Here is a 9041-nt window from a genome sequence, read left to right on the forward strand (position 1 = left end):
TATTAATAGTTTGAATTTGTTTGTTTTTTTCATTTAAATTTTTGTTTAATTTTTAGTATTTTTATGTACTTTTGTCATTTTTATTATTTTTTGTTCCTTTTAAATATTACTATTCAGGTTTATTTTTTTCATTTTCGTATTAGTTTTAGTTCTGTTTTAGTTTTTATTCATTTCTAATTAGTAATTTTAGGGCTTCAACATTTCTAATTTTAAATTTAAATAGAAATATTTATAATTTTCACTTATTAAATATTTTTAATTTAAATAATTTTATTTCAGCTTTATTTCAATTAACAAAAATGTTCTTAATACTTTTAGTTTTAGTTACCGATAATAACCCTGGTGAATGAGCACAGAGGTTTACATTAAATGCCACCATCTGCTCTTTCAATCCTTTTCAAAACTTTTCCCGTTAGTAACCTAAACCAGGATACTGGGGGGGGAGTCTTTCCTTTCCATCAGATTCTGCATGAGGCACATAGGTACATATTTCCTGGTCATGGTGATTTGGGCACGGACTTCCACTGGGGTTCTGTATGCAAAAAAAAACAAGGGAAAAAAAAATCTGTGAGTAAGCAGAAATACTGTTAAGTGCAGGAGGCCTGAGTGAGAGCGCTCCGGGCATGTGCGCACCGTCATCTCTCTGCAACGTGGAGTAAACAAAGTGTGTTGACTGCTGTCAGGAGGAATAGACTGTGTCGGCGACATCCGCCTCTCTCACCTTCTTTCTTCTCTGTTTCTTTCCCTTTTCCCTTTCTCTCTTTTCCCTTCCTCGTGGTCTCAAAGGAACCATCATCTCCATTTTTCCAGTTTCTCTCTACAAGCAAATAATGAAAAAATGGCTGATAATTAAAGGAATCTGTGAATGTGAACACAGGAAACTGCAACCAACAGATTAACTGTGACCTACACTGTTTAATTGCTGTGGTCTATACGGAAGCAAATTTGCATTTGTGTGTTTCTATGTATGTGGGGCAAAATACCAAGTGGCTTCCAGCCGTCTCCCTTGGAGAGTGTTTCTGAGAGTGTAAATTCTGAAAGGAGACAGCTGAAAGCACTGAGCGCACACATGTTGAAGGTACAGAAACTAAACAAATCTCTCATTTAAATTGCTCTTTTATTCTGAGCTACAGTGGCCCCAAAAAGTTTTTGCACACTTAAGCCAGACTTAAGAACATATGAATGGCATTGCGTTAGATAAGACAACAGCTTTTTTTTTTTTTCAATAAAGACACACTTTTCAAGCAAAATGTTTCCCAGAAAAGAAGTTTGTTAGACTTTATTAAAACAATATAACTTATTATAAGTGTATATGAGTATGTCCTTTATACTTCTATGGCTCTCAATAGATTCAGTGCATGAATGACTGCCTGACACATAATATATTATTATATTTATGACTAACGATCAAATGATTAAGTAGTTAGAAACTAGTTGCTATGAATACAGGTGCCATCAGTTGTCTTCTTACGAATGACTTGTTTGTCATTGAGTCAGTGAGTGTGATGCAAAGTAGGCCCTTTGTTACCAAACACCATGTAACTAAATTATATTTTGTAGTTTATTTTGATATACTTAAAATTAAGGTATTTGGTATTTTATTTTAAAATACATTTTGATGTATCTTTGCCCAACCCTGACCGGCGCTAATTACTAAGACTAATTAAAGTTCTTAAAATCCATTGATATTCGTGATATCCTCTCTTATCTGGATTACCGTAATGGAGGTGGAAATTAACGTGAGCTTGAAACTTCGCCTGGTTTCCTCAAGGTACACAGGGAGGAAGTATGCAAACCTGCTGTTGCGTGTTTTTCTCAGAACGCTATGAGATTCATGTGTTTCACCCTCTCACAGTTACACCTAATTATTTTCTTCCTCTTTTAAATCAGGCCTTAATCCATCCCTTGCTCTCTCTCTCTCTCTCTTTCTCTCGCTCTGTATATTAATCACCATGGCTAAATAAAAGCATGCAAAAAGGTCACAGTGTTAATTAAGAAACCGCCCGGTGCTTTTGTCATTTTGGGTCAGGTGGAGTGAGCATAGGAGTCTACACACAAACAGACCCTTGTAGAAACCATCGCACCATTATTCTGTGAACCAACACACACACACACAAACACAGAAGGTGCTACATCACAGAGGCTTGTCCTAATTAAAGAAGGCCTGTTCTCCATGCGGTGATGCTCTTGGCAGTGGCACGCCTCTATCCAGCCAAGCTAATGCCAATCTTAATTACATCTCTGATTCAGCAGAGAGAGAGAGAGTGCACATACGCTCACACCGCTGTCTGCACTCCATGCAACATACTGCACAATCACTCAAGATTACTTTGAATATCTTCAATTGGATAAACCACAAGTCATAGAGGGAATGACGGTTGGTCTGGACATCCTGGACTCAGTATAAGAACAAAATACAATTAACAGTGGTAAAATTGTACTGGTTGTGGGATTGTTTTTCACTTATCCAACCTTTAATCAGTGATCTGACATTTATTTTTTGTCAGAAAGTTGTAAACACAGCCATGTGCAGTTTTGTAGGGCATTTTGGGGCATGGGTGATTACTGGTCACAAATCATCTTTGATTTATCATTGTTCAGCCATTTGTGTTACTATATCTCAGGTATTTGCAGGTATTTTCATAGGTCATGTTAAACAAACACTACCACCGCTTCTAGGTCAGTGAAATTGTTGGTACCACTTTACAATAGGGTCCAGTTATAATGAACTAAAACTTAACATTTTTTACAGAATATATTAAACTAGATTAATGTTAATTTATAAATATACTTTTTTTACGTTTTTGATTTAATAAAATGAAAGCTGAATTTTCAGCAGCCATCACCCCAGTCTTCAGTGTCACATGATCCTTCAGGAATCATTCTAACATGCTGATTTGGTGCTCAAGAAACATTTATCATTAATGTAAATGTTGAAAACAGTTGTGCTGCTTGATATTTTTGTGTAAACTGTGATACATTTTTTCCCAGGATTCTTTGATGAATAGAAAGTTCAATTAAACAGCATTTATTTACAATAGAAATCTTTTGTAACATTATAAATGTATTTACTTTTCAATTGAATTTGTCCTTGCTAAATAAAATTATATAAAAAACATACTGATCCCAAATTTTAAAAAGCAGTGTATGTAGTATTTCAAAGTTTTCTTTTCATTAATCTAAATGAATAAATGCTGTAAAACTATTGCTTTTTGATATGTCATACTAGCTATTGCATTAGCTAATATTAACATAGAGAACCTTATTGTAAAGTGTTACCAAATCACTGCCTAAAATTAAAACAAACCAGACCCACTCCTGTTACTAACTGGCATAGAATTACAATTTTGAGAGCTAAAATGTATACTATAACAGGATTACATGTACATTTGCAGGCTTAATGTCATTTGTCTCTGAATTAAGTTTTATTTATTGATTGATTGATTTATTTACCACCACTTATGACATGGTTTGAACATTGGCCACACTTAAAATAAAAAATTTGAGAAATGCATTTATTTATTAATAGCAGCAGCAAAGTGAAAGTGAATTACAGAGGACAACAATAGTGTGAATTGAGAGTGAGCTTGTGGTTGTCGTGTGTCTGACTGTATCACAAAAATGTATATTTAGTTTATACGAGTGTTAGATTGGTGTGAGTAGCTGCAAAATATAGCTCTCAAATACCATATATTTTAATGTTGTGTAGTTACTATGGACTGTGTGTGAACAGGAATTTCTTTCAGACATATGTTTATGCTCCTGACCCCATCACTTGACTCTTAAAATACAGCGGGGCCATAATGCACATGACTACACGCCTTCTTTAGCACGCATACTGACCCTGCTCTCCAACCATCCTCTCATCTTTATGCCTCTCCAGTCTTTAGAGCAGAGTCATGGCCTTTGGGCTCTCCCCAGCGACGGCTGTCACGGCATGTGGAAGTAATGGGCCTGAGTTACAACTCCCACCTTGATCAGCTAGTGACAGTAATGAAGAGATTCTGACTGTTTCCACTCTTCCCTCCATCTTTTTATCTTTGTGAGCACTTTATCATTTCAGCCTTGCTGTCAGGGTTATATTGCTACCCGTCTCTGTGGGTTCTCTCTCGCTCCATCTCTCCCGATCCAGGGTTTGTATCCTTCTGTTTTAATGGTGCCAGTGAGTGAACCGCAAACGATAATGAGGTAAGTGCAAGATTTGTCTGGATCGGGAGCTTGGCTTTGGCTCCTGGGTATGAATCTATTGCCCCCTGGACAGATTTTACACAGGCTAGGGAAAAGTATCCCAGATTAGACCGCAGGACATTTACCTTGAGCTTTGGGTAAATCCCATCTCAATCTAAGCGGTTTGCAAGGCTGAAGGCGACACACGGTGCGAGTCTAAAAACAGGAAAAAGCAGGATCTCTAGTTCCTGCTATGAGGTACATTTTCATTTTCGCCTCATATATGACCAGTGCATGAAGTGTGACGATATGGAGTACTGTCAATTCTATACTATTTCATTTACACTACCAGGAAATAATTATGTCATATTGTCATACCAGCAACTCATAAAGTACTCTCTGTTTCTTTAACTATTGAATGCTGCATTAAATTTGATGCATACTGTTGCTATATTTAGTCAAGAACTGTCCATTCAGCTATACTGGGGTGCTCTGACCAATTACTCCTCTTGATTTAATGTAATGTTTAGGAGTGGGCAATCTATTGTGCACCAAAAGGGATTAGTTTGCTTAACATTCAATGTCATGATGAGACTGCTGCATCAAATTAAATAAACCCACATGTACCATAGTATAATAGTAATACAATCACTTTTTTGCAATTAATTTCATATTTTTGTGCTAAAATTCTTTCCCTAATTTCAGTGTTAAATTTAGTTTAATTGCATGCAGCCACTCTTTTAAGAAAGTACTTTTTTAATAAATAATAAATAACATGCCGATTAATAATAAATGTAAATTTGTGTATTTTCAATGTCATCAAATAGTATAATAGGAATATTTTTACGTTCTAAAATTTGCTTTTAAATAGCCTTTTCCTTAATGAACTTCATAAATGCCCCTCTTTTAAGAAAGTACGCAAGATGTAATGCAATACACCTAAAATAAAAATGTAACATGCTGTTACTTTACTATATATTACTTTTACATTTGGATTCTATTCTATGCTGTTTTTCTGTGTGTCTTAAAATGGACACAATAGCTCACTTTTTTATTTTAGAAGGTTTTTTTTTTTTCTTTTGGTCACAATTAAGTAAAATAATGTCATTTCATTTAATTCAGTGAAATTTAGCTTGAACAAATGTTGTCCAGGGTGATATGAACCAAATTCTTAATTGATAAACTGGCAGTTTGTCAACATCTGTTTCATGTGTTGCTATTTTTTCCTTTCTCCAGTCTCCAATTTCCTTTCTCCAACTTTTGTTTTATTGGAAATATAATTTTAGGTCAGTTTATAGTTTTGTTCCTGTGTCCTCAATATCACTTTCTATTGTGTCTTCTGTAAAATCCCTACATAGTAACAAAAGCCAGGTCCTTAATGACATCATCATCCAGGTACTGACGTTTTACCCATTTCTATTTTTTAGAGTTCCTTTTATAGAAGGAATACAAGTCAAGCATGTTTATTTTTAAGCAGTTACAGAGTTCAAAAGAAATGAATGGAATGACCCAGCAGACAGAATCACATGCCCTGTGATTATACAAGAGGAAGAATACAAACAGAAAATAACCGAAAATAAGATCTCTTCATATTTTTGATATGGTATTTTCTATATTCAGATATAATTTTGTTTGTATCATTTCTGAAACAGCATCTGTGCATCTCTTTTCCCAGAAGCTGCTTGTTTTCTGTTCATTTTTCTCTAGTGATACACAGGCATCCATTGACCTATATCTCTGCTGCTAATTGGGAGGCAGGAGTGTGAAGTGATGATTCTTTGCATGAAGATGCACATCAGTGAGTAATGCGCTTCTCTCTCCATCCAATGGAATAGCTCGCCTCTTTAGGTCAATACTCCAGAGAGAGAGAGAGAGAGAAAACAGAAAACAAGGGAGAGCCACAGAGAAGCAAAGACCCCAAGTTCAAAAGTCTCATTCTTCATTCTCTCTGTCAGTGCTGTTCACTTTTCTTTGTTTCTCTGACTTTCACAGTCAGTTTTTTTTTACTCAGGTCCCATCAGTGGTGTGTGTTTGTGGTAAAGTTACTGTGACCTTTCTAGAAGATGACAAGGGGATCTTGGACAACTGCTCTTTAATGAGCTATCAGCAGCTTCAATAGCAAAAAAACACTGTAAACAAAGTTGGTACCAAACTTGTTTAGAACTTTAAAAATATTGTTAAAAATTACTTAACTAAATGTATTAAAGTTAATTAACAGATTTTTTAAACAGAATTAAATGAATCTTTATTGCCACAACAAGGAAAATAAAATAAAAAAAATTTTTCTTCTTCTTTTTTTATGATTTTTTAACATTGTGTTCTTTTCATAGTTCTAGTGCACTTATGGGTCATTTTTGCCGATTACATGAACTGAAAAACTGTGACCCTCACCGCTAATATACAATATAGAAAAAATAGACATCATTTTGAAATGTTGAAGGTGATCTTGAGTCCATTACAGAGTAACTGTGTGGATAAAAGTACGAGCAGGGAATAAAAGTGCGGTGTGTGAAAAATGAGCAGCCCAGTTTATGTCTGAAATTGCGCTGGTCTTGGCTTCATTGTTAAAAGTGCAGTTAACTGTCTTTCCTTGAGTTTCGAGAAAAAGACTCAATTGTACCCTGGAGATGCCGCACTTTTAGCGACTGATGCAGAGCTGGGCCTGTCCATTTGTCTCTGCCGGAGAAAGTGGGACGTTGACAGTATAAAGAGCTGCAGAAGTCCCCAGGAAAGGAATTGTATGACTGCGCTACAGACTCGAGGACTTTGACTAGCAGTCTCTTGGGATTTCGCTGTAGAGACGGGTGAGAGCACTTATTTTCTTTTTGATCTGATACCAAGTACTATCAAGGTCAATATGATATTGGTATCAATATAAATATCAGTAAGAATACCTCTATTAAATGGAAAGTTTTTGCCTATAGAAACATTTAATGAATATGGATAATTAGCTATTTGAATTTTTATATTTGAAATTCATAATTTTTCATATTTAATTGCCCAATTTTTTATGTATTATTATATTTATTATGATTTTTTAAATGTAGTTAAAATGTATTTTATTTTACTGTTTTTAAATGGTATAAACAGCTGAAGTTGTGCATTACATTGTATTTTAAGATAGTCGAAACGCAGCGCTTCAAGTGGCTTACTGCTTTCATACAGTCCACTAGACCAGTGTTTCCCAACCTTTTTTTAGTCGCGGCACCCTTTGGAAATTTTAACAAACTTGTGGCACCCTACAAAATTTATTTTGTCACAATATTTGAATTTATAACTTCGATATGATCATTTGAAATTAAAAAAAGGTTGGGAAACACTGCACTAGACAATCAACATGTTTCAAAGGACTGTTAACTGGTAATATGAGGGATTTTTTTTCTTCACAAGGAATCGTGCCATCTGTGGATCCCTTCAGAGAGTTGAAAGAATATTGAATTAAAGTGTATTCCTCAAATGTTTTTAAATCTGAGATTTTAAGTCTTTCAGGATTTATTTTAATTCTCATTTTTGATAACATTTTCATACCACAGCAATTTACAGGAAAACTTATTTCACATTACTGGCAATTAACTGGAGAGGGAGCGGGGAAATGATTATATTGTCAGTAAACATATATTTTCTGAGTACATCCACTAGTTTGTGTGAATAAGGGTCATAGTGTGTGCAATCTAATGCTCTTATTTCATGAGGCATATTTTCTGTTGATGTACTTGAGTTGCCTTCAGCCACATTTGACATAATAAAACAGCTCCAGCAACCCCACCAGTGTTTTACATGCATTATGACTCACTGTCTATCACCTCCTGACCGCCTGCATTTCATAATTCATGCTGTGTCTAATAGAAAACCTGCCTCTGGTCCTGTAAGACATCCAGAGAGATGGGAGCGAGGAGAGGGCATAGTCTTTAACAAATAACCCTGTGTAAAAGATAAAAGATGGGCCGCAAACTCTAACCAAGGACACTCCATCTCTATAAAGAGTGGGGCGGAAGCAGATTTATTTGCTCATCTACCAGTGAGAAGGATGCCCAACCAATCACATGAGACAGAGAGTTGTCACATATGGGATACGGAGTAAGAAATGAATCCTGGGGACAAGTGTTGTTTAAGACACAGTTGAATATGTTTTAAAGGGAAGGTTTAAAATGTAAATCCACATACTGTACCTGAACTTTGAGGCATCTATAATCGTGGTAAAGTTTCCCATACCAAATATATGCCATTTTTTGTATTTCAGTGGTTTTCTGGTCATTAAAACTGAGCCTTTGTGTCCATTCACAGCTCAACTCATTTTCCCCCCTTAAAGGGTTTAGCACTAAACAATGAATAATGAATAGAACTTTAAAAGAATGTTTAAAATCATGTACAATCAAATGAGATCATGCTGAAAGTTCATCTCATTGAAAGTTTTTTTTTTTTCCTTCCCAATGAAAGTCAATTGGATCCCATGTGGTTTGGACCCTACTAAAATATGAGTAGTGTAGTGTTCTTCCAAATATCTTTTGTGCCCCACAGTTTTGCAACCACATGAGGGTGAGTAAATGATGACAGAATGTTTAAGTAAACTATCCCTTGTAGATCACATAACCAGCCAAAAACTATTCTCTTTGTCTTAGTAACTCCCTATTAACTGGCACTTTCACTCATGGATCATGACTAGTGCATTTGTGACCCTGGACCACAAAACCAGTCTTAAGTCGCTTGGGTTTATTTTTAGCAATAGCCAAAAAAACATTGTATGGGTCAAAATTATCGATTTTTCTTTTATGCCAAAAATCATTAGGATATTAAGTAAAGATCATGTTCCATGAAGATATTTTGTAAATTTCCTACGGTAAATATATCAAAACTTAATTTTTGATTAGTAATAT

Source organism: Sinocyclocheilus rhinocerous, unplaced genomic scaffold (genome assembly GCF_001515625.1).
Source record: "Sinocyclocheilus rhinocerous isolate Xijiao unplaced genomic scaffold, SAMN03320098_v1.1 scaffold615, whole genome shotgun sequence".
Taxonomy (NCBI): domain Eukaryota; kingdom Metazoa; phylum Chordata; class Actinopteri; order Cypriniformes; family Cyprinidae; genus Sinocyclocheilus; species Sinocyclocheilus rhinocerous.